The sequence below is a fragment of the Lepisosteus oculatus genome, chromosome 17, assembly GCF_040954835.1.
Source record: "Lepisosteus oculatus isolate fLepOcu1 chromosome 17, fLepOcu1.hap2, whole genome shotgun sequence".
Classification (NCBI taxonomy): Eukaryota; Metazoa; Chordata; class Actinopteri; order Semionotiformes; family Lepisosteidae; genus Lepisosteus; species Lepisosteus oculatus.
This window is the reverse complement of record NC_090712.1, coordinates 18,671,985-18,696,751: the sequence shown is the minus strand read 5'-3', so window position 1 is coordinate 18,696,751 and position 24,767 is coordinate 18,671,985. Positions and strand designations below refer to the sequence as shown.

General features: G+C 36.0%; 1 protein-coding gene across 1 annotated transcript in view; it reads left to right on the top strand.

The window, feature by feature from the left end:
* Positions 1 to 24,767, top strand: part of csmd1a (CUB and Sushi multiple domains 1a) — a 604,432-nt gene that overhangs the window by 387,945 nt on the left and 191,720 nt on the right. The window lies entirely within an intron of this gene.

Genomic DNA, 24,767 nt, shown 5'->3' with positions numbered 1-24,767 from the left:
ATGTAATTTAATGGTACACTGCAGTCCAAGCTCCTCTATATCTGTTTTGTTTTCTTCATGGTTTCCCTACTGCTGTGTAATAATGTTGTAATGATAGTAACAGAAAGCATACAGTTCTACACAGAATTTAGATTCAGATCGCCTGCATATTATGTACAGTATATAGCAATCATGACATATGCAGCAGCAGAAGGTGATTTCCTATGTAGCTCTGCCAACACATTAGCCTTTCCCCCTAGAGGACCACGCTATAAGACTCCATAAGAACAGTGGAAATAACCCTTGACCAGACTACCTGGGCCCAGGTGATGATGTCAGACTTTGCACTCCTAAGTAGTTACATCTAATTTCTGAGAAGTTATAAGGCTTTAGAGACATGAACATTAACAATGCACAAAGCTCTTCATTACTGATCCATGTGTGCACAACTTTGAATTTGTGGATAAGGAAGTAAATATAAGTGAAAAACATCTGGAAATGAAAAAGTAAGACCCCCACCTAAGCTATAAGATTTTATGGTGCTGTATTTTATAAATTTATTCCCAGTCTCTTCTTACTTAATTTACCATGAAAAGCTTAAATTAATTATCTCAGGACAAAGAGAAACGAACACTGAATTTGTGGTTTTGACCAAGTGTAAAACAAATGAAATAATTGTACGTCATGGTCTGGTTAAGAGAAGCCCTGCCTCATATCATTAATCTCCTGAGTGAGATGCACAGACATTTACTAATTTAATGTTTTATTTATTAATGCTTATACATCTAGAATATTTGCTTAATAAAATGATTAAAAGCAATGTTTTTCCTGGAGCTTTTTGAATCAGTACTTGTATTGAATCAGTATTTTGAAAAAAGTATAGGCAATTTAAGAGTTGCCTTTAGCTAGATCCCTCCCTTTCAGAGTGTCTGAAATTTGTCATGGTTGTAAACAATCTTCAGTTGCAACACTTCCATTCTGCCCTTATCATACATTTTAAAAGTCAGAAAAGCAGTTACTGTGGATTATTCTGACATAGGTTTGTCAAGAAACTCTTATTGAATTTGTCTGAATATGAGACTAACTCTTAAAAAACATTCAAAACGACATCATCCTTGTGGCATCATCAATCTGAATAGAAACCATGATGCAAAGTGACACTGATGACAACCCAGAAAGACATCAAGAGTGAAACAGCATTCCTAGAAAACAGAAAGAATAGTACTAACAACAAAAATAGCATAGATTATTTTCAGATGGCAAAATCATTTCTGATTTGATATTCTACTTCAACACCAAATGATTGTTCTTTCTGAACTGCATATAATGACATTTCACAAATAGAACCTTTGTACAGTATTACAATAAGTCACAGACAGAATATCAAGCAGTATCAAGTTCAGAATAAACTACTACATTATGCATTTTAAAAGTGTGAAGGTTAAAATTTTAAATCAATGGCAACAATTGGAGTTACCTCTATACTGTCCTTTAGAAAAAAAACACAAACTTTAAAATCTATAATTAAAGGTGATTTATCTGCTACAAGACCCTGCAGAGATAATGTAATTCTGCAAATGAACATTATTAAGTTGTGTGCTTACAACTATGATATTCATTCATTTATTTAGTTCATGCCTTACAATGTGGTGTGTGTTGTGAAACTGAACTTTTCCGTGATCTTCTTTCATTGTCTTAATTTTGTTTTCTAGTGTATAATTTAAAGAAATTCAGGTTTAACTAATGAATCATATAATGGATTTGCTGTTAAGTGATTTGACCTGCATTCGGTATAAAAGTAAAGGGCCTTGTAGAGAAAGCCAAAGCAAATTAATTTAAAATATGGAGTGCTAAAATTAGGTTTTATTGTTTTAGAAAAGACTCAGCTAGGAGTCTGTGATATGCACCACATCATGAGAAAGTAAGATGATTTGTATTCAGAAACTAAAGGCTTTATGTTTAAAAAAACTTTAGATGAAAGAAGCATCTGAACAACTCTTAATATAAAAATATTTTTACACTGTTGCAATTTACTGTGGAAAATTTAGAAAATTGGAAAGTGCAATTTATAGATATTAATACTGTTTCCTCTCCATAATCCTTTATGTTTTAATATCTGATCCCTGGTTACCACTGTTTGTTGCTTTTGATGTTGTACAGTACATGTATGTTTGAATGCAGAATAAAATACAAAACTGAGTGAGGACAAGAGATGTTGTAATAGCACTACCAAGATTTCAAGCCATTAAAAAAGATCCTCTTCTTTCAAAATCAAATGTATTAGAATTAAAACAAATGACAAAGGCATCTCTTTAAAGGTTGCATCACTCTTTTCTTTCTAATCTCATTTTAATATCAGATAATCAATTGCTGTATTGATCAGTCTGCTTTTTAGAAGAAAATTAAAAGTTTAAATATCCTTTTAGGAAAAAATTAATCCATTTTTGAAATGGCAGGGAAGACTCAGTTTCCATAAATGCATTTCTAATTACTTTTTCTTGTAATTAATCTTTTTTTTAATGTGTACATATTAACTAATGATTGATTTGCCATGGTGCAGTTACCACTAAAGTGGGTATTTGAACTCATTCTTCTCTCATTCTAGCTTTCGTTTGTTTTGTAGTTCTATAGCACTGAAGATAAAAGGTAATTAAAAGCAAATGAAAAAAAAATCGTCATACAGATATAAATTATTTTGTACTAAGAATATAAATATATATTTTACAAGAATCATACTAGCCTAAATAGAACTGAAAATAGTGATACATTTAAAAATTAAGTCTGGTTTTACAAACTGTACATAGAACAGGTTTATGACTGTTTACTGCTGGTGGAGAAGAAAGTTTACAAATGAGAATAGGCCTTCCAGGCCGTTTAGCTTTTTGATAGTAGTCAATTTATCCAAGAATCTCTCTCAGCCACATGCTGGAAGAAGCCAAAATGGGTGGCTACCTCGTTCCATACTCACATGTGAAACTCATTGTGTAGAGACTTGACATATACTATTAGTATCCCTTTGAAGGTTCTTGATAAATAAATTAATTACATTGAAATTAGTTAAATATACAGTATTACATTTAACTTTGCTGGACTCATGCTTTTATTCACTAGCCTTATACTATATATATATACAGAAACAAAAAAGAGAAAAGGAAATTCTTGTCTTTTAATCATTTCTGAACATAAATGTATATGGAATTAATCATTAATGAATGCTAATAAAATAACTCTATTACCACAACAGTAGTAATGGGAATTACTGGTAATGATTTAATTAGTTTACATGTGTTTCTGTACCACTGCAAAAAAAATAGTTAATATTTATTTTACCATTTGTTATTTTGTAAAACAAAATCCTTACCTAAAGAATTCTGAAAAATAAATGTATTTTCATGTCACCTGTTAGTGAACCCATGTGTAAAGAAAAAATGTCAAATTACATTGACCAGTCTTCAATCTTTTTCTCAAGTCTGGACTACCATATCCCGATAGAACTGTTTTACACTGGGGACAGTGACCAGCATACCCTTATCGCTACTACAGATTATGGGAATGAAATCTTAGGTGACAGTATTGACAGGGAAGTCAGAAAAGATTATGTCCTTGGCTCTAAAGTCATTTATTGCTTGCTCTATAGCTATTAAAGGGCTATATGGTGTCCTATATATTTCACTGACTATTGGATGGGGTATTTTGTAAGTCTTTGCATATCAAACTATTGTTAGGATCCCATCTTGTTATTTGAGATATTGATTTAACGTCTTATTTTATTATTTTTACACCCCCCTCCTTGCAACAATTTTAGGCCTTAGGGGTCCTTTGATATTTTCTCCCTTTACATTCATTCTCTACAACCAACAAATTAAACCGCTCCAGCACTCGGCAAAAAACAGCACCTCTGCCGATATCCAGGGAAATGCCATCCATATAGAGAGGAGAGCTGTAGCCATTACCACTGTAGGGTTTTTTGCTCAGATATCAGAAACTCTGCACCACCTGATGGTTGATTGAGTAGTGTAAAGTATTCATTGAACATTTAATCAGAAAGAGAGAGAGAGATCATTTTATTGGCCATAAACAGTTTCTCATATTAGGAATTTGTCTTTTCACGTACCCCAGCTTGCTCTCCATGAGACAGACAGGGAGAGAAGCTTGGGGTCAGAGCGCAGGGTCAGCCATTTATACAGCACCCCTGGAGCAGTTGGTGTTAAGGGTCTTGCTCAGGGGCCCAACAGAATAGGATTCCTCCAACCAGCCACAGGATACAAACCGGCAACCTTCCAGCCACAGGCGCAGATCATTAGCCACAGTGCCACCCCTCCGCGTAGTAATCAAAGTGTTTTGAAATGTTTAAATTCATGAGATATTCTGTAGTTGAACTAAAAGTTCCCCTTAATTGACCATTTATTTACAGTATGATAAATGATTGGTCATTTTCAGAATCTCACTGATGGACTTTAGTAGACAAATTTCCCTACTACAAAGTACATAGGGAAATTTCTTATTTATGGACCCTTACTGCTAAGTGCTTTCTACCATGCCGTTGGTATTGTGTGAAATAAACCCATTTCTTTTATCAGTCCCAACATATAGCCTTCTAAATCTGTTCATTTAAATAATGAACTTTTCTGGGTCAAGATTCCTTTGTATGTTCACTCAGAGCGTGAAGGATATACAGTTTTATATGAAAAGAACTGAAGTTTTTATTGCTTTTATTTTTTGGATGAACTATTTCACTTTGTTTTCATAAATCATTCAGAAAAACCCACACAAAAAACCTTTCACTCAGAGACCAAAAGTAATCAAGGTGAATAAGTAGTAAGCTTTGTCTTTGTTAAATGTCTGTAAAGGAAAGAAAAAATATACAGTACTGTTATGAGAAAGTGAGGGAATACAGAGAGGGAGATTGGAACAGGGGGACTGTTCCTTGAGTGTCAATTTAATCCCTACAATTTATGCAACACTGATTATAGAATGGTCTGCTCTTTTAAAATTGTGTTACAGATATTTTAGAGGAGACATACATGTGTGCTTCTTATTCTAAGTTGCAAAACTTAAGACTGTATGGTAAGATACAGTACAATACCAAATCAGAAAATTGGTAAAAGACAACAATTAATTGTTCTTTCCCTCAGGCTCTCTGTACATGGTGTTTTCAGATTTTGACAGGTACTATTTGTAATGTTTACTGTCTATTGTAGCGGTGCAGCAGTTTGGAGGAGCCAAGGTGAGCACAGGTACACGTCGGAGCCCCGGTGTGAGGTTAGCGAGAACTGAAAACAAATAAAAAAGGAAAAATTCAAAAATGCGTCTTTATGTGAAGTGGCGCCCGGGCGCCCGGGCTGGGTCCAGCCTGGAAAGAGACCCCTTTGTCTTGGCAGTGGGGATCAGACCTGACTTGCCCTGTTTAGTGGGGTCCAGTCTGGGAGAACAGGCAGGGAGAGCAAGGCCAAAACTAAAATAAAAATATAAACGTGTGAAAAGGTAAGCTTGCCACGGTATAGACACAGGATGGGACAGGTAAAAAGAAGAAAACTGGTCTCAAGCTCGGGTACAGTCCCCTCCGGGGCTGCCGGTATACGGATCCTCCCCTCCCTGGAGGGGCGGGGCTCAGGGCGCCTTTAAAGAGCCCTCCCAGCGGCAGCTCCGCCTTGAGCCAGAGCCAGAGCAGCTTTGATTACAAAGGGGGCGTCGCCCTTCCTGCAGGGCCCCGCCTCCACACTGGACACGCCCCTCGCGTGTGGTGCCACAATATATTGTACAGTATATAAGTACTGTATATACTGTATGAGCATATATGATATCTACCTGAGCAGATGTTTCATTTCAAATCTGCAAGAAAGCAAGACTGTGTGAACACTATGTCCTGTGGTCTGGAGTGGTTATGGGAGATGAGGCTATTAATAGATAAGGTGCATCTAGGTGCAAATAAAGGGTGTCCGTTGTGTGATACATGGGTAAGGATGGGCTTACAGCATTTACATAAAGAATTTGGCTTATCCTGTTCATACAGTATCTGAATTTGTTACAAATAATTTATGAATAAATTTGGTCAGTGATTCAGTTGAAAGTTAGTGTATCACACTCACAGAAACACTCTGCAGTATATCTGATGAAGAACTAGCATGTGTACAATAGTCTCATTTTAATGTGTTCACAGATGAATGACTATAGGGTTCCATCATCAATTAATTTAAATTGAATCAATTAAAGCCCCACATGAACTCCATTTATGACAGAAACATCTAATTTACTGTCACAGTAGCTGTTCCAATTCCAGCACCTGGAGGTTTGGATTAGATGGCTAATTTGCTCTGAGAGAATTGTTGATTCATATAGAAGTGATTTCTGTTGAACCTTAACACTAATTCCTTGATTACATTAAGAAATCTGCCACACAGTAAGGTCTTTCCAATGCAAAAGGTCTAAATACACCCCCGATAATTTATGCCAGTTTCTCCTTCATCAGCAAACGTTTGTGACTACCCATTACACACAATCCTTATGACCAACAGACTTTCCATTCATACGACTGAAAGCACTGCAGTCCATTGACTACAGAAAATTCAACCTTTTTCTTCCTTTTGACAATTTTTAATATGCATTTTTATTCATAAAAGTGCACATTTTCATTGGTTATTATTTCTAAATACATTAGGCAATTAAATTAAATGTGAAAAGCCTGTCTTTTCTGACAATACCTCTTACTTCAAAATCAAAAGTAGTGCAGTCCCAGAAATTGCATTCTAACTTCACCCTTTTCTCTAACACTTGTTCCTTTTAGGTCTTTGGAAATAGATAATAGATAATAGATAATTTTTAATATTATCCAGGACTAGCTTCTAGTTGTCTTATTTACCAAATATTTTTTGTTGTTATGGGTTGTAGTTACAGTAGTTAGCAAAAAAGCTTTGTTAATGAAATAAAACTGAACTATGTCCATCAGCATGGGTAGCATAATGACGTGTCAGTAAGTGCTCGTTCCTGAGTTTTAAGTCGGCCAATCCAGATTTGAAAGTGGCTTCTGTGTGGATGTCACGGGCGTCCAAAGGGACAAACCGTGGGGAGCAGGAGAGCGGAAAAAGACCCATATGCGTAGCGGCGAGACGGGAAAAAAGCCCACAGCACTGGGGGGAGGAAAAACCTAATTTAACTGAAAGGAAACCTCCGGGAATCCACGGCTGAGAGCTACCCCTTCCTCCGGGGTATAAACCTTTATTGGGTGGAGGAAGGGGGGGTAGAGAAGACCTCCGGAGACTAAAAACAAAAAAGTACACAAGCACAAACACAACAGACAAAAACCTGGGAAAGACCAGGGAGACAAACCACACAAAAAAAATAGGAACCAAAAACAGGTAGGACCCAAAGTTCCGAGACACAGAGAGCAGGGGGGGACCAAAAAGGAGGGGAAACCAGGAAGAAAAAAATCAAAACAAAAGGCAAAAAACAAGAAAAAAAAACACCAAAAAATACATCAGACTGGGCAAATAGCACGTTCACATTCTAACGCTGATATCGGAGTGGACAACCTGAGGAAAGCTAGACCGAAGTCCGCTCACAGACACAGATGCCCGGAGTGATATCCAGCAAAAGAATGGAGGAACGGCAAATGGGCACGTTCGCATACTAACGCTGATATCGGAGTGGACAACCTGAGGAAAGCCAGACCGAAGCCCGCTCACAGACACAGATGCCCGGAGTGATATCCAGCGAAAAGCATGGAGGAACGGCAGAAAGCTTACCATTCTATCACTGATATCGGAGAGAGCCAGACCAGGAAGAGCCAGGCACGAGAACCCGCTCCAGACACAGAAGCTCGGAGTGATATCCAGTAATGAGAATAGGCAAGCCAGCTCAACATTCAATCACTGATATCGGAGTGATCTACCCGAGGAAAGCCAGGTACAGGACCCGCTCACAGGCACGGAAGATCGGAGTGATATCCAGTGATTAGAATAGAGGAACTGAAAAAAAAACAGCCCAGAGAAAAAAAGAAAAAAAAACTGTGGCAAGACAAAAAAAAAAAACGCCGCTCGCGGGGTCAGTAGGTGGCTCAGCATTCTGTCACGGACGTCCAAAGGGACAAACCGTGGGGAGCAGGAGAGCGGAAAAAGACCCATATGCGTAGCGGAGAGACGGGAAAAAAGGCCCGGGCTCATAGTGCAAAGAGTTCAGGAGTGCCGTATAGAAACCTATGCCCTCAGGGAGCGGACGTGGGGCGCCCTGGTGCTAGGCGGGTCTCAGGACATCCGAACGTCAATGCTGAGCGAGGACAGAGTGCAAGACCCGGAAATATATAGCCCAAGGAAGAGAGGGACAGGAAGGACAGCAGACCAGAAACTAGGGACAGGACAGAGAAGGAGCGCCCTCTGGCTGCAGAGGGCGTGACAGTGGAGCTGACATTGTCTCCCCATGTCCTTGTGGGTACTCTGGTTACCTCCTGCCTCCAATAGACAGGCTGATAGGATGATTAGCTGGGCTAAATTGTCTGTTCCTCGAGAAGCAGGAGTGGGGTCCCTTTCTCATCAATGTGCCCTTGTTGGTGTAGTTCTGCTTCACTGCATAGGTGGGATAAGGTTCAGATGAAGAAGAAGAATCTTCAGACAACGAATTCCTTCATTTAGTTTAAAAGCTGACTGTGTAGAGAAATAGGTTTACTGATAGAGAGGAAGCTTAAATCAACTAGTTAACCTGTAATGTACAGTACATTGCATGATGTGCACATTGTACAGTAATCATCAACAGAGATAATAAATTAACAGAAATAAATAGTGCATAACAGACTTAAAAACAACAAGGTTTATACTTAAAACATTCTTGTACCAACGTGTGCAAAATTATAATAGCACCGTTAAGAATTGTTTGCTCCTTGAGGTCATCAATCTTCTTTTCTCCGTAAGGGTAGGTGTTTGCTCAAAAGATTTCAACTTACCACTGTGCACTTGACACATGCTAGATGAGATATTTTATTCTGCTGGACCCACGTAGCTAGGACAAGGTTTATTGTGGCTCATTATTTAGAGAGGAAATCTTACAGGCCACTGTGTCAACCATTCTTTTCTCATCTCATCTAGTGTCACAATCTAGTGGCATGATTGAGATTTATTTTATGGACACAGTTATGGTTCAGTGAAACTAAAACAGAGTAGATTACAACTGCCCTCAAATATTCAGGAAAAAAGTCAAGGTTCTGATTATTTATTAATGATTTTTTGGCATCTTTTACTTATTTTACAAATTATTAATAAAAATGGCAGGATATCTTGGTAGTCCTGCTTGGTATAAAAAAAGTAAGGTATGGCAAAAAATAAGGATAACACAAACATGGTAAAAATGTATGAATATCAGTATGGTAATGTGTAAGTGACTATTTTAATGTATATAGAGGATGAATACTGCCAATAGAGAAACTGCAAATGTAGAAAGCCCTACCTGGTCTTCATGACCTGTATTTAAAAAGGGAAGAGTAAATCACGTTTTTCTAGCACTATACTTGTCTAAGTCATTGTTTCAAACAGAACAATTTTGGAAGTGCTCAGAGAAAGTGATGATAAAAAAACAAGAACACCATTAGGTGTGAAATATGTAGACAATATCTCCTGTTCCCTGTCCCATGTCTTATATGCTGAGATTATTTAGTGATTTTAGTGCTCTGTCAGAGTATAAAATCAGTTGATCCAAGTGTGTATTACTGATGTTAGATCTAACAACAGAGAAAGTCGGCCTTCCTTCTATTGTACCACCAGTCAAATGCTTCAGATACCATGACACTGAGATGTACTTGCCTTAGCATGTCTTCCCAGTGCACAACTTTGATAACGTTCTTAAACAGGTATTTGCTGACTGGGGCAGATTGGGCACAAATTCCCAATTCTTATCAAGCTCTTATCTCCGTAATGAAAATAAATGTGCTCTTTTCCATGAATTCTTTAGTTGTATATTTTCTGGCCCTATTCATTTAGAATAGTGGGACAGATTTCATACTAAAATGCATCATTCAAATAGAATGGGAGGTGACCACATTCTAAAACTTTCTGTTCTGTGGGTTGAAAGATCTTTTATTTTTCTGTTTTATTTCTATGTGCTGATCTATCTTGACTGTTCTCTTGTTACTCTTTTATAATTTATTTCTCTAAGTTCCTCCAGTCATTGCTAAAGGCAGAAATAGTGAAATAATTCCAACCCAGGCCTCTGGCAAGCCTGTGTTTTAAAGTGTATGCTCAACCTTAGTAAGAGATTACACCTTTAAATAGCCCAGGAGGTCATATTAATCAATTATTCCTGAATATTTGCCACATGCTAAGAGCTACTATACCAAGGAAAGGTGGTTGAATCACAGATCATTCACAAATACAAACATTTAATCAAATTTTAGCCTTCTGATACTTTTATTAAGGTATAATCAGTATAATCCATGATCTGCAAAAATAGTGTAATGTAGTGTTTTATTTGATTATTTTCTTTCAGGTATCTGTAATTTTGAGCACCTCTTGCAAAGTTACCCATAACTGAATAATTGCAACTATCTTTACCCCTGTGTCCATTATCAATACTCAACACTGCATATCGGTCTTTGCTTTATTATCTATTGCTATAATTAAACATACTGTAGACAATCCATGCTCATCACCTGAGATTTTTTCTATTAGGGTATAAAATCTTTATATCCATTTCTGCATTGCTGCCTTTAAATTAAAAAAAATGCTTTACCTTCAGTTGTGCTGCAGGTCAAAGCCTTAGTAGTGATGTTTTTTTTTCTTCATATTGTTTGCTATCACAGTTAATTATTTTAATAACATTGATGAACTTGTAGTCACTGACATCAGGAAATGGGTGGATTTTTACTAATGCTTTTTAAGACCTTGATCCCTGTGTTTTGTTGCTTGGATTGTTTTAGTTTAGTTAGATCAATTTTCCTTCTCTGTTAGAGTAGGGGGACAGACTGCTAGATTGTCTAAATTCATATGGAAAGAGAAGTGACCACATCCTGAAAAGGCCTATGGGGAGACTAGCTAGACTATCTACAGTATTCTGCTTTGTTTCCTGACATGGTCCGTTTGCCTATATCTCGATGCTCTTGTGTCTTCGTGTCCACTTGAAAAAAGTTGTCCACACATTTACGTCCAGATTTAATTTACACCAGTGTGTCTAGTGTTTGGGTCTCATAATTAAATACTTCATTCCAACCTGGTGTTTGTACTCTCCTATGTCTTAATCATAATTTCCTCAGAGGGATATTTTTTGTTCCCTTTCCCACACTTGAGAACCAATTAGATCCACATTTTGGCAAAACATGTAACGACAAGGGGCTTCACTTGATTTAGGACTTGTAGTCTAATAACAAACTACCTGTTCTGAGCATCATGTCTATGGTGCTTCCCAGGTGGTGAGGTTATCTGCACACCCAATGCATAATATGCTGGAGTTCAGGTGCAAAATATAAAGATTGTCCACTTCTATTTTTTTTTAATTTAGAGGTTTTATAGAAACCTTTAGCAGTTGTTACTTATTGGAATGAAGATTTCAAAAGCACAGATGAACAAATGTCCAGAGAAAGTATGTCTTTTTCTGGTAATATCCGATAAGTACCCTGAACTTTTTTTATAAAACCTTGTAACCAGATTTTTAAGGAACTGTCAAAAACTGTAAATATTTTTTTACAGACAGGACCACATGTGTGTCATTTTTTTAAGCAACTGGGAAGTAAGGTTTCTGCTCAAATGATTATCGCAAGTGTGTCTCAAATTTCAACGGCATGTCAGCAAACTTCCAAAAGTTTCTACATTATGTTTCATTTTTGTAAATGGAATTTTGTAAAAATGATCTAGAAAATTCCCTGTCATTTTAATGAGAATTAGACCTAGGTATTTGCAAACATCCAATAGTCTCTATTGTTTAATTTTCATGCCGAACAACTGCAGCCTTAACTGATAATGGGTGCTGTTTCTCTTTTCTCACCCTCAGCCCATGGCACTTTGTTTTAGCCCAGATAATTTGAAATTCTCTGTAAGTACTTTCACTACCTCCTTTGCTTTATAGTGATAGATATCTGAACTTATCAAGAAGGACAAAACACATTATCGTGGCTGTGAAAGAACTGGCATTTCATTAAACTGATCCTCTTTGGTTAACTTATAACCTGGTGAAACAAATAAAGAAATAAATACATGAAGACGTGGATTAACATCCCTGAATCAGCAGTGCATAATAGAAGAAAACACTGTCAAGGTTTGTGGACTGTCTTTCAAATGGTCCATAGAATTTCTTGAAGTGATGTGTTAATCACGTAAAGAGGGCTAAAATGTATCATGACAGTTATTACAAACCCTGATTAATATTCTCCTCAGAGGCTAAGGAAAATACCTGCGTTTGATTATATTGTTTGATATATTTAATACTTTTTAAGGAGAATATTATAATATTTTAATACATTCCAAAGGCCTGAATGCTGCTAAACACCGCCCCTCCCTTTCTCCCATGTTATCTCCCAGTTCTTTTTTAAGAAAGTAACCTTCATTCATTGCTGCAAAAATGCAAGTGTTTCACCCAGTACACAAGGGTGTGTTATTTCCAGTGCCTTCTAAAATTTTTGGAACAGCAAGGTCAAAACTGTTAAGACTATGACATTGCCTCCACCATGCTTAACAGATGAGGTAGTGTTCTTCAGTTTGGTAAAGGGTGGTCTCTTTATCGTGGTTCGCCCTTGTACTTATGTGCATATTCTGTAACATGGTGGAGGTAAAAGCCTGGGCCATATATTGATTATATAACTACTGATGGGAGCAGATAAATGAATTCTGAGTTTACAGAAAAATTGTGTCTGATTATGTAGAAGATGCTGCCATATTTATTGAGCAGATCTTCACCATGCAACATGACAATGACCCAAATCATATTGCCAAAGCAAACAAGAATTTCATCATGATAAAGAAGTAGAGCATCATAGACTGCTCAAATCAAACTCAAGATCTGAATACTATCAACTGAATACTTTATATCTCTGCTTTGAAATAAAATGTTTTTTTTTCATATGAATAAACATATGCATGAAAATACAGAGAAATAAAAATGTACAGTACATTGTATCAATTTTATCAAGTCTTTTGTCACATAATACAATATTTGTACCTATCTCATGTTCATTAATACAAATTGCTAAACCAGTAAAGCAAAAATAACAGCTTTGATTGTGCTGGCCAAATTGTGCTGTATTTTTTCAGGACACTGTATACTAACAACTAATTAGTTAATTCAGAAGAGCAATGTTATGTGGGTTGGATTAACCTAATGAGATATTTGAATACATTTAATTTTTAAACAGGATTTTTTCAGTTCATTAGGACCATAGCTTTGAAGGTTTCCATCTAGTGGATTTCGTACTCTTTCTCTCTCCAATTCATACCTTCTTCTGTCCTGCACTTATCTGGAGACACAGGGCTTCACAAGACTGTTAAATTAAATATTCAGCTAAGCAATGCAATTTACTTTGCTCTGGACAGCAAAAGGAACAAAGAAAAGGGAAAATTCCAATTAAACGTACAAATTAAAGTGAAATAAAAAATGTGCAAATACTAAATTGGGAAATAATCTAATTAATAAAATAAGCCTAACCAAAATTAGCAGTGTGCTGCAACACCACTGCATCTGTGCTCATAAAATGTGTCATCATGTTTTAAAACAAACCTGTAGGCAGCTATTAATAACTTAAAATGGTGTACTCAAACACAACACTATATTTATTACTGTAAGGCCTTCTTCCAATCCAACATCTTGTGAAGAAGCTACCTTAATAAACACAAAGTCTCTAACAAACACAGAACAAGATTCTAAGAAAGATTACAAACAAAAGAAAGCCATTCAGCCTGTTCGGCAGTTAGTAGTTGATCCAAGGATCATGCCCAGCCATATCTTGAAAGAATTCTGGATCAGCTTCAACAACATGGCTGGGTAGCCTGACCAATACTCCCACAACTTTCTGAATAAAGTAGGAAAGGAAAAACAGAACAACTACAGTATCAAACAGATTCCATGTATAGATACAGTAAAACAAGCTGCTATGTCTGCATTGATTTATTTCATCCTTAAAATCTGATGAGGAAAAATGGCTTTTTCTAGAGAATGAGAAATGGTATGAATATTCAATTGAATAATAAGCATGCCGAACAGCACATAAGTTCAAGTTCGGGAGCTGCGTCAGCATGCGTAGGCTGCAAAGGAACAGGTAAATGTTTATTCTGTGCTGTAAAGAAAAGAAAAGAGACAATGTTTCGGTTGTGGAGACTTTTTCAGGTGTCCTGTTCACCTGAAGAAGGCTCCACAGCTGAAAAGTTGTATCTTTTCTTTTCTTTTCAGCATGGAATAAGCTTTTACCTGTTACTGTTCATGCTGAACATTATCTTATGTTTAAAACCTCATGTAAGGGATACATATTATCAAAGCATTATACTGTATCTTAAAATGTTGAAGATAGCTTTGTTGACCAAGAACAAAGCTATTCTCTTATCTTTCAATCTGAAAAATAAATATTATTTTAGTTTGTCAGCATAACATCAGCTTATAGATTGTAGTCAGCTTGTGAAGTTAAAGGTGATGAAGTGTTTTAAATTAAATAATTTGATTGACAGGAGTGGAGACTCTGTTTTGAAAAGCTTTCCCTCAAGGTTGATTAAAAACATATTGGATAGCAAAGTACATGGTCAGGAAAAAAATGAAGAGCAGCATCACAGGTGGCGACTATATTAAAAAGATTTATCCTATGAGGATTCTGCTTTCATAAATCAGAATTATACAGCTTATTGATCATTATTTTCTACTTGATTGGACAAGACTATGTAAAGCGTAAGATGTCATTGACATCTGCCCTGTCAGAAAAGGGCATATTCATCAGCAACAGTAAATACATACCTGTATATTTTTATAACTATACTATACAGTAAGCACAGCCCTGTGACTATATAAAGCAGGAGAAAGCTTTATAATTATTTGCTGATGTTTAATTTAGTAACGTGGCTGTGGATCACTAATATGGGGTCATGTTAATTTCTTGATGCTGTTACTATTCTCGTGTCCTTTGGCAGTCATTTATTTGTACAGTGTACTGATATGTTTGAAGGTGTTTGTGTGGGCTTACACATTCACCTTGTGGTTGCATTGCTCTTCATTGGCTGGTCTTGGTTTCTCTCATTTCCCAAACACATGCTGGCTAGGTTGGTTGAGGTTTCAGAATTGTGCTCATGTGTATACAGATGCAGCCATTCAAAATGCATGGTACAAACCCGTACCACAGGCAACTACCCACAAACCACCGCAGCGAACCGCGGGACGTTATTGGCTGGCCAAAATGACCGACAGGGGCACTCGTGGTGCATTGGTCAGTAGTGAAAAGATTTAATCATTTAATCTCTTTACTGCGCACGTTTTAATCCACTTAGTATTGAATATTTATATGGAATTTTACAACTAAAGGGAAATTTTAGTAGCTGAGCATAAAAAGAAGAGGAACATAACGCATCTGAAGGTCATAAACGATATTAATTTAGGAACATAAACATATTATGTAAACTGTATATTGCTGGTATTGGTAGTTTAAAGAAAAAAATACACACCAGTATTCCATTTCTCCCTAAACATTTTAAGCATCAAAGTCTTACATGTGGTTATTTCGGAACATTTTTACGTGCTCCTTCTGACCATATTGCTGTACATTTATATAATGAAAATTGACTTTTTAACCTTTTCTGTGAATACGCTCGTTATCGGAGTAAACAAGCATACTTTTAGAATTTGATTAATAGGGAATATAATATGGAATCGCGTATCTAAAGAAATTAATAAGGATATAATTATATTCAGGTACTGTAGCACAAACAGTAGTATAAAACTTTCCATTGATATGTGTATGGCTGTTTCAGTGCTTGTCATATGACTGGATCAGTGGTGTGACAGTTTAAGTGACTGACTTATAAGCATGAGGTTGGGTGTTCAAATCCAGCAATCAGACTGTAAGTCCTGTCTACAGAACATGCAGTCTCAATCCAGTCATGAATCCTATTCTGTATATATTCTGGATGCCCCTGTAAGTAGTTTATGCAAACAAAGGGTTTAAAAAAATATTAGATAACAACATTCATTTTAAGCATTTCAGTTTAAAGAGGAAATTGTGCAGAACCATTATTAGCAAAAGAGACTTAAAGGGAAATGAAGAACATTTTGAAAGAATTTCTAATGTAGGGAAATAAAGTAAATTAAGAAAATGGTGACAGAGGCACAGAGAAAGAATTTATTTCTGAGGTTTTCCAACTATGACTGGAGATTCAGTTCATCATGGTGCAGGCATAATTGTTCTGCTTTTATTAACGCCTGCAAGCCTATGTTTCTCTGGTTTTAGTGGTTTGGTTAACGGGATCAGACTTTGGGATAATACTATTGTCTTCTGATTGAAATACCCTAGTAAATTGAACAGTATTGCATTTAGACCTAACGTATAGAATGAGTCACATTTACAGTATATATTAATATCATTTTGTAAGTAGGGTGGTTTCTCTCAGTGCTTTTATATGGCATTGGAGAACACTGGAGCTGAAAGGATGGATATCACCTAATTTATTTGGTCTCAAGTGGAAACAAGACATAACTCAAAATGATTAAATTTGTGTTTGACAGCAAGTGCATGCTACTTTCCAGTAATTAGAAAATAGCTAGAAGTAATCATTAAGGAATAACTATCATTTTAATTTCTCTTTTTAAAGCCAAATGGGTTTCTAAGAGCTTCACATTAGTGTCAGAATCACTGTGTATTCATCAGTCAAGAATCATACTTCAACTTTGACCTCATGATTGAAAGCTGTATTTGTGCTTATTCCATTGTTAAGTCAAAGACATTTTTTCCCTTGAATTGAAATAATAAATCCGCTGGGAACTATCAAAATGCAACAAGCGGTAATTTTCAAGGACAGTTCCCTCTCAAGGTAAATTCCGCCTTTGAAGGTCATCATTCTCACTTCACCATTAAGCCCACACTGTTAATTCTGTCACAAGTGATTTGATGTAACCGGCAAATTCTTCTCTTTGGATCAGGCATTTGAAGTGATTAAAACTGATCGTCCTCAGATTTCATGGTGAATGTAATTTCTATGTTACCAGTCATAAATCATTCAATAATCTGTCTTCAAAACGCTTTAAATTATTATAGTGTCCTAATTCATACAGCGAAGTAAATGTATTTGCATTGAAGCACCAATTCTAGAATCATAGAGAGGTATTATTACATTGCAAAATTGTAACATTGTAAAATCCATATATATACAGTATATATGTATTATTTCTGTCAGCATTGAGATGTAATTCCATTTTAAGCATTAAGGAAATGCTTCAAACAATGAAGTGAAGCGAAAAAAATGTTTTCAATATTAATAATATACATATACTGCATAAATAGTTGAGAAGGAACATAAGACTACAATACCATTTATTATGTATTTTCAAATATTCCTTTAAAAATGTTTTATATAGTGTCACGTAACCTAAGGATGAATCTATCAAAATGAATACAAATCAATTAAACCTTTATACTTTTGAATTCCCCTGCCTTTACTTTATTATGCCTGATATTTTGCATCTCAGTTATTGTTAAGTGAGAAAGCTTTAAGAAATGTTAAAGGTAGAGAGAGAACAGAGGGAGGTTTTTTTTCCTTCTTTCTCCTTTGCTTTTACTTTTAAATTGACGTATCTTTGCATCCCTGAACAGATCACTGTCTTCTCTTTTATAATCTCTTACAAAGATTGATGTGTAAGTGTCAGGGCAGCCCAAGGGAACCAAAGTCTCCTTTTAATAGGAAAACTGTACAAAGTGCAGTGTCTGTGTGGTGTCTGATAAATCCACTTGGGTTCCTTACATATTAAATACATTCTCTGAGACCAGATACTTTGTTGCTTCTACAGACACTGAAGTACAATAGAGGATGAAAACAAAAAGCCTTCACCAATGACTATGACTGAAAAATAAAACTTTGCAAGCACTTTCTCTGTCAGCTGTGTAAAACCAGGTTCTGGATCCCTGGTGCATTGGTTAATTGTAACTGTGATTAATTGTATTGATTAATTATAGCTGGAATAAACAGGACTTTCTGTTGTTTGGTCAGGGTTCATATCCTTTTCCAATATATGTGCACAGGCTTTAATCTCTTGAATGTTAATGTATTGTACCTTAATACTAATTATGTACCTCTCAATCGGTTCAATTCTGGAAAGTTAGTCAAAGCTCTTTTTTATTGAAAATAAACTGTGGAGAGGCTCTTCACTGTGTTTTTTTATTTCTAGAAAACAATACATAACTGACATGTTGAGAATTACAATATTTTTTAGACCTCTGAAACAAGGCAAGTGTAAAATATGTGCTTCGTTCACATTTCAAATGGTATTTACAGTAGGAATGTGAACAAGATGGGTCTCAAAAGGTATACAGTACCACTGTGAATAAAACAATTTTCCCATTTAGAAAGCTTCATAAATATGTTCATATTTGGAATCCAAACTGCTCAGTTGGGTATAGTTGGGTCCTTTGAATATAACCTGAGGTCCAGATACTGCTGCTTTCATTATGGATGGCAATATTGTCTGGTTAAGATATCAATAATGGCAGATCATCAAATCTGGATAGGTTTAGTGAATATGATTAGGAATGTGCGACATGAAACCTCAGTGCAAGATTAACCTTAGCAGAAGGAAATAAAATCATAATACTGTATACAACATCTTCAGTGAGGATCCAGCCTACAGTATCTATTTACAGTGGATGAGACTGAATTGACAATTATTACCCTCAGATCAAACAAGAATGTTTGCAATCAAAGCAATAGTTCTCCTGACTATACCAGTGCAGTCTTAATCTACTATGAAAAGACAATAAAATGACCACCATCATGTGGTCCTCCTGGTAACTGCTTTATGCCATAGAAGAAATTCCATTATAATAGCATTAGTGCTGTTTTTTTTTTCTGGTTGTCATTCTGTCCAAGATGGTATTAACTTTATTTGACTAATTATGTGGCTAAGAAAGTTAAATTAGCTCTTTTCCAGGTCTCAATCAGTGTGGGATCCTGGCACTCAAGAACCAGGGTTTCCTTGGGAAGAACAGAGGTAGAGAATTTTGGCCAAAGGTTAGCTGCTGTTTCAGTGCACCTGCCTATACAAGCATACTGCTTGGGAGAATAACAGCAATCACTAACCTTCAGCCAGATCTGACCAAAGTGACTACTAATGTATGCAATTTGAAATTCGAAGGCTAACATCCATTCTTTGAGGCTGCCAGATGATGAAAGGCTAGTGAAAAAACCTGAAGAGGTCTATTTTACTGGTACAGTGAGTTTGAAGAAGTGGGAGAAGTGCACTGATGTGCAGATGTACAGTACAACATCACAACATTGTACTCAAGGCTTGTAGCTAAAACCACTTTAAAATAACTTGCTAAATATTGACCCGGCCTCTTAAAAGGCGATTCTGTTCTAGCAGATACAGACCCTCACCAAACGAAAAAACAACCCTCATGCATCCAGTACGTTGAAAATGCAAGTAGGAAGGTTATATACCAATATTAATGACTTGCATTTGAAGGGACACAGGCCTCTGCATAATAAATAAACTCTTGCTTCTGTATAAACACAAAGTTTTCTCTTCCAGTAAACAATATTTAGTGTTGTTGTTTCATTATCAGTAAACTAATATTTTAACTGAGAGCACTTTCTGGGAAAGCATTCGTGCAATTTTATTAGGAAACAACTGAAAATTAAAGGACAAGAAAGTGCTGACCACTGTGTGTACATGGCTTCCATCTGCACAAGACTGATAAGTCTATTCATTGTATTATTCCAGTAACATATAACACAGTTTTTGGAGCTGTGCGCAGTCATTTGCTGTCACTCAGATATATATTGCCAACTCAGCTTTTGTTTATTTTCAACCAATATTTTATGATGATGTTGTGACAGGAATATTGAATACAGAATTTAAACTTTTCTGTCTTTTCCAACACTGAACATCAGTGTTGTTTACCTTAACTTCATATTGTGTAATTACAAAGTTATATTATTTTAGATCTCTATTTCTCCATGTAAAAAACAGAAATGATATTTTATGAAACAATGAGTCTGCGCAGAACACTGAGCGAGTTCTTGCCTACTGCTTCACTTCCTACGAAGACTCTCAATCCATATCAGTTTTGGCTGTTTGCTTCCCTTACAGCACCATCTCCGCCTTTTTCTAATTATGTCTGTCCTAAATTTTCATTCATATAGGACAGAACCTTTCAAGGTTGGCATTGTCTTGCAGGATCTTTCGCATACTTGTTTGTTACCCTGTGCATTCATTTTCTAAAATTGTACATGAAGTGTGGCCATGAAAATAAAGTTTGTTATTATTATTATCTGGTTAGCATGGTGGGGGTAGTGGTTAGCAATGCTGCCTTTCAGTGCTGGAATAATCATCTGTTCCATCCTGACCCAGAACTAGATGAACTGATTAGAAGATGGATGGATTGATTATTATTATTATCTCTTTAGGTGTTAGTGTAGATATTTTACCAAGCTATTCTTTAATCCCTCCATTGGTAAGTCTCTCTCTGTTTCTAGCACAATTACTTCTGTTAATCCTTCCATTTTTTGTGTTTTCTTCCTCTCAGTTACAGGCAGTCCATGTTTTTTACAAAATCTCAGTCTACTGAGTCTCAGGCCCCACATTTGCTTCCAAATTAATGTCACCATTATTAGCTTATTCTACAGTACAGCTATAAAGGGGTATTTAAACAAAATGTTGATTTGATACACATTAGAGATTAACTTGATTGAACTGCAGATGTAGACTTGTAGCTTTGATTAGATGCACATATCTCAACTTCCAAACATTTCTTTGAATCAAATTAAATTATTAGGTCTGTGTTAAAAGCAGATTTGGGCTCAGTGTTATTATTTCGCTATCAAAGTTGAATCAAATTAATCTTCAGATAACATAACGTAGAAGTAAAATACCAGAGAATCAAGTCTGATTTAAACAACTTTATTTCTACTCTTCCTTCAAACCACATATTATATTCATATTATGAACTTTTCAAAATAAAGTAAAATGTGTTTTTTTAATTTAATGATGTTTGGTAAAGCTACCTCCCATACTCATGGGAAGCAGATAAAAACAATAACGCACAGATGAATTTTACATTACATTACTTTTGAAGGAAGAGTTGCAGTTACAATTGGACTGCCACTAGTGGCCACTGTAGCGTATCTAAACTTTGTAAATAGCAACGCAGTGGGTGTTCATTTGATAATTGATTAGATTAGTGCTGAAGACTATTTGTGTTTGGTATGTAAAGGTCATGCAAGCTGCTAGTGGTGGTTGTGTTGGTTTTTAGAATGTTGTATTAAATTGATAAGGGCTAAAATAAAGCTTCCTGGATTTCACTTTTTCATTTTTTGTGTATTTTGACCTTGCAATCACCCTGCTTCAGGGTAGTGTCTGTCACAGTATGTTTTAAAAATGTTTCAGAAATACCCAAGGCAAACTCTCAGAAATATAAACAAATATGTAGTAGAGACGGTAGTTAGGAGTTTACCATAATGCATATCAAAATATGGTAAATAAAAAAAAGACAATGATTTTTGGGACTATCGGCTTTTCATTGCCTAGCAATAAAGGAAACTACATTGTGCGGTCACGTTATGGCATAACATTACTAGCTTTCCTAAATAAAAAAGACAAAGTTCTTCTAAATAAGATCTTGCTTTTGTATGAAAAATTAAATTGTGCAAGGACGAATCTGTTTACATGTTTATTTCTGATATTTGTGTAGTCTAGGATGCTTATGAGAAAATAATTTCAACAGCTTTTGCCTTGTCTAACGCAATTATACCTGCTTCACCATATTAAGAATTTAAATGCTTTGTTTTTTCACTGATAGTTCAATGAATACATTATCTAGGTTTCCCTCATTTTTTCTATCCTTTCTCACTTAACTCTTAAACTGTTAAAGAAACCCTGTACTTCTTGACTCCCAGTAGCCAGACATGGGAGAACAAAAGGACGTATAAGGTTATGGCGGTCGTTTAATTAGTGGAGTGGATGCACCCAGGTTCACAATAACAGAATAAAACAGCAAAAATTCCCCTGTGGGAAAAAAGCTTGTCTTGAAGTTCTACTGCTTTTCACCTCAGTTTCTTTGCCTTTTCTTCATGTTCTGTTGTCTATTGGTCTATGTGCTTTCAGAGTAGCTCTGTCAGCTGTCTGCCCCTTGTATTACTCTCCCCATCCCACATCTCTGTCATGAAAAGAAAGGTTAAATGCTGTATCTATCACACACCTGTGGCTCAGCACCCTAGTTAGGATCAGCCACAGCTGTGTTCACTCCCCTACTGCAACACACACGAGCTGCTACATAAATGATGAGCAGCATCTGATTCTCTGTTCTCTTGATTAGATAGTTTTCAGGTTTTCTGTTGCATTTTTTTGAATTTTTGAATTTTTTGGTGCACCTACTGTATGTAATTAGGAAGTTAATGACAACAGTAAGCGTGATTACAAATTCAGCTGCTGAATGCTAATCTTAGTAGTGTGGCGAATAATCACAATAATCATGTACAGCTGAAAAATGGAAAAATATATCTGAATTCCCCAGCATAATGAAGTTTGATATGAAGAGTGATGTACATATTTTTTGTCTTCTGAAATTAAATCCCTTTTCTTATCCCACGAGATATCTTATATCCTTTTAATTGTGCTTGATTAAAAGGAATGTGTATCACAATGTTCCCTGAAGGCACTACATCCATTCCTGGCACATTGTGTGTGGTGGCAGTAATGCCATGTGTCAAAAGAAAGGTTCCAGTGTGAGTGACAGCTGCAATGGACAGCGGGCTGTATGCCCTAGAGTTGTATAAAATTGGCATCCCTACTCCAAGAGGTTAGGGAATGGAATCACTTGTTATTTGTTTCACTTCATTATGTTTCAGTTCCATCTGCTGAGCTGATATCTTGTTATTTGTGGAAATTGTACAATCTACTGAATTCTTCTTCTAAAAATTAAGAGCTTAGCATCTATCGACGGATGACTGTACAAAGTAAAGAGATAATAGATATGACCCTGCTCATATTTCTACTAAAACTACAATCTTTATATTTCTTAGTTATGATATCTACTGTATATACGGTACACAATCAATTCTGATAGGGAGTTTCATTTTAACGTGAGCTGCAGAGGAACGAAGAGAGGTTAATTCCAAAAAGTAAAAAGAAGAAAAACAGTGTTCTGGCTGTAGAGCTGTCTTTAGGTGCTTTTTACATACTTGATGCTGGCTCCACTGCTGAGTTATCATTTTTTATTTTCTTCTTATTTTTTTCTTGCTGGGGTGGAAGTTTTTCTTTTATATAATATTACAACAGGTGATGTTAGGTCATCTGAAGCTGCATGCCCTCTCCTAGTTAGATCAATCCTTGGTACAATTGAGAACTGATGGAGCCCGTGGAATATCTATATAAATGCAATCCTACACACCAATGCCCCCATCACAGTCTCAGCAAAAGGTAATTCTGTTCCAAGTATCGAATTACCAGAACACTGTAGAACACGTGCCACATACTGTATTTTCATCTGCGGCTCATAAAACACCATCAGATTATTGGTGGAATTCCTATTATTACATATACTATATATTACAGCCTATGTTCAGGAAATGTGAGATAATAATTGCCACTCTTTGTGTAGTATCGTAAAAGTGACATTTCTGAAACATTTCTAACTCATATACTGTACCTTATTCAGTTTCAGTTATATGGAAGCCCGTTTCCGCCAGGGAGTAAAAAAAAACGCGCTATGGCATCTCGCAATTGCGACTTAGTATCTCAGAATTCAGACTTTATATCTCAGAGCTGCGACTTAAAAACTCAGAATTGCGAATTTATATCTCAGAATTGTGACTTAAAAACTCAGAATTCCAACTTTATATCTTGCAATTGCGACTTCCAAATAGCCCACATTTCCATGTCCGTCCTTTTGTAATTGTAACGGATTCGGTTCTAGGGCTTGTGCCCTCGCCGCTCCCACCCTAGTTCATGCCTCACTGCATTGGCTCGAACCCAGGTCTTGCCCATAACAAACGTAACTGGCAATTTTATTTTAAAAAATAAAAGAAAGGAATGGCATAAAGACAGAAGGAAAGAGTTCTGAATGACTGATTACATAAACTTTTTATTTATAATATTTAAAATATAGCTTATTAACAGTGAATCTGTTTTTAAAAGTTAGTGAAAGTTTTAACCAATGATGTTCAGAACTTTGTCAGTAGAAAAGTCAATAAGATCAGTTGGAATCTGTCAACACCAATGTTTAATACATACAATGAATGCCCTGTTTTAATGCGGAAGTTGGTTATAAAATTGTAATAAAGCATCAGCACTGCTCAAGAGTGCATTGTAAATAAATCAGATGTTGTAGGTGAAGACTGGGAAGATCCACAGCACAGGGTCACTGTACACATGAGGTCTCTTAAAAAACACATTTCTGTGCTCTGTCTAATGAGATGATGAATTTATCTTGGGTGAATTCAGAGCAGGATCTAAATAACAAAATGAATATCTGGACAGATTTTCTTAACCAATCACAGCAAAACCAGGATTCCCTTTTTGCATTCTGATATTCTGAAATCAATCACTTTCTCATTATTGTTAGAGTCCAAAATGTTCTAAACATTTTAATTAAAGATAGCATCTGTTTATGTGTTCCTAAGATTTAGTGCTTTATAACAAGT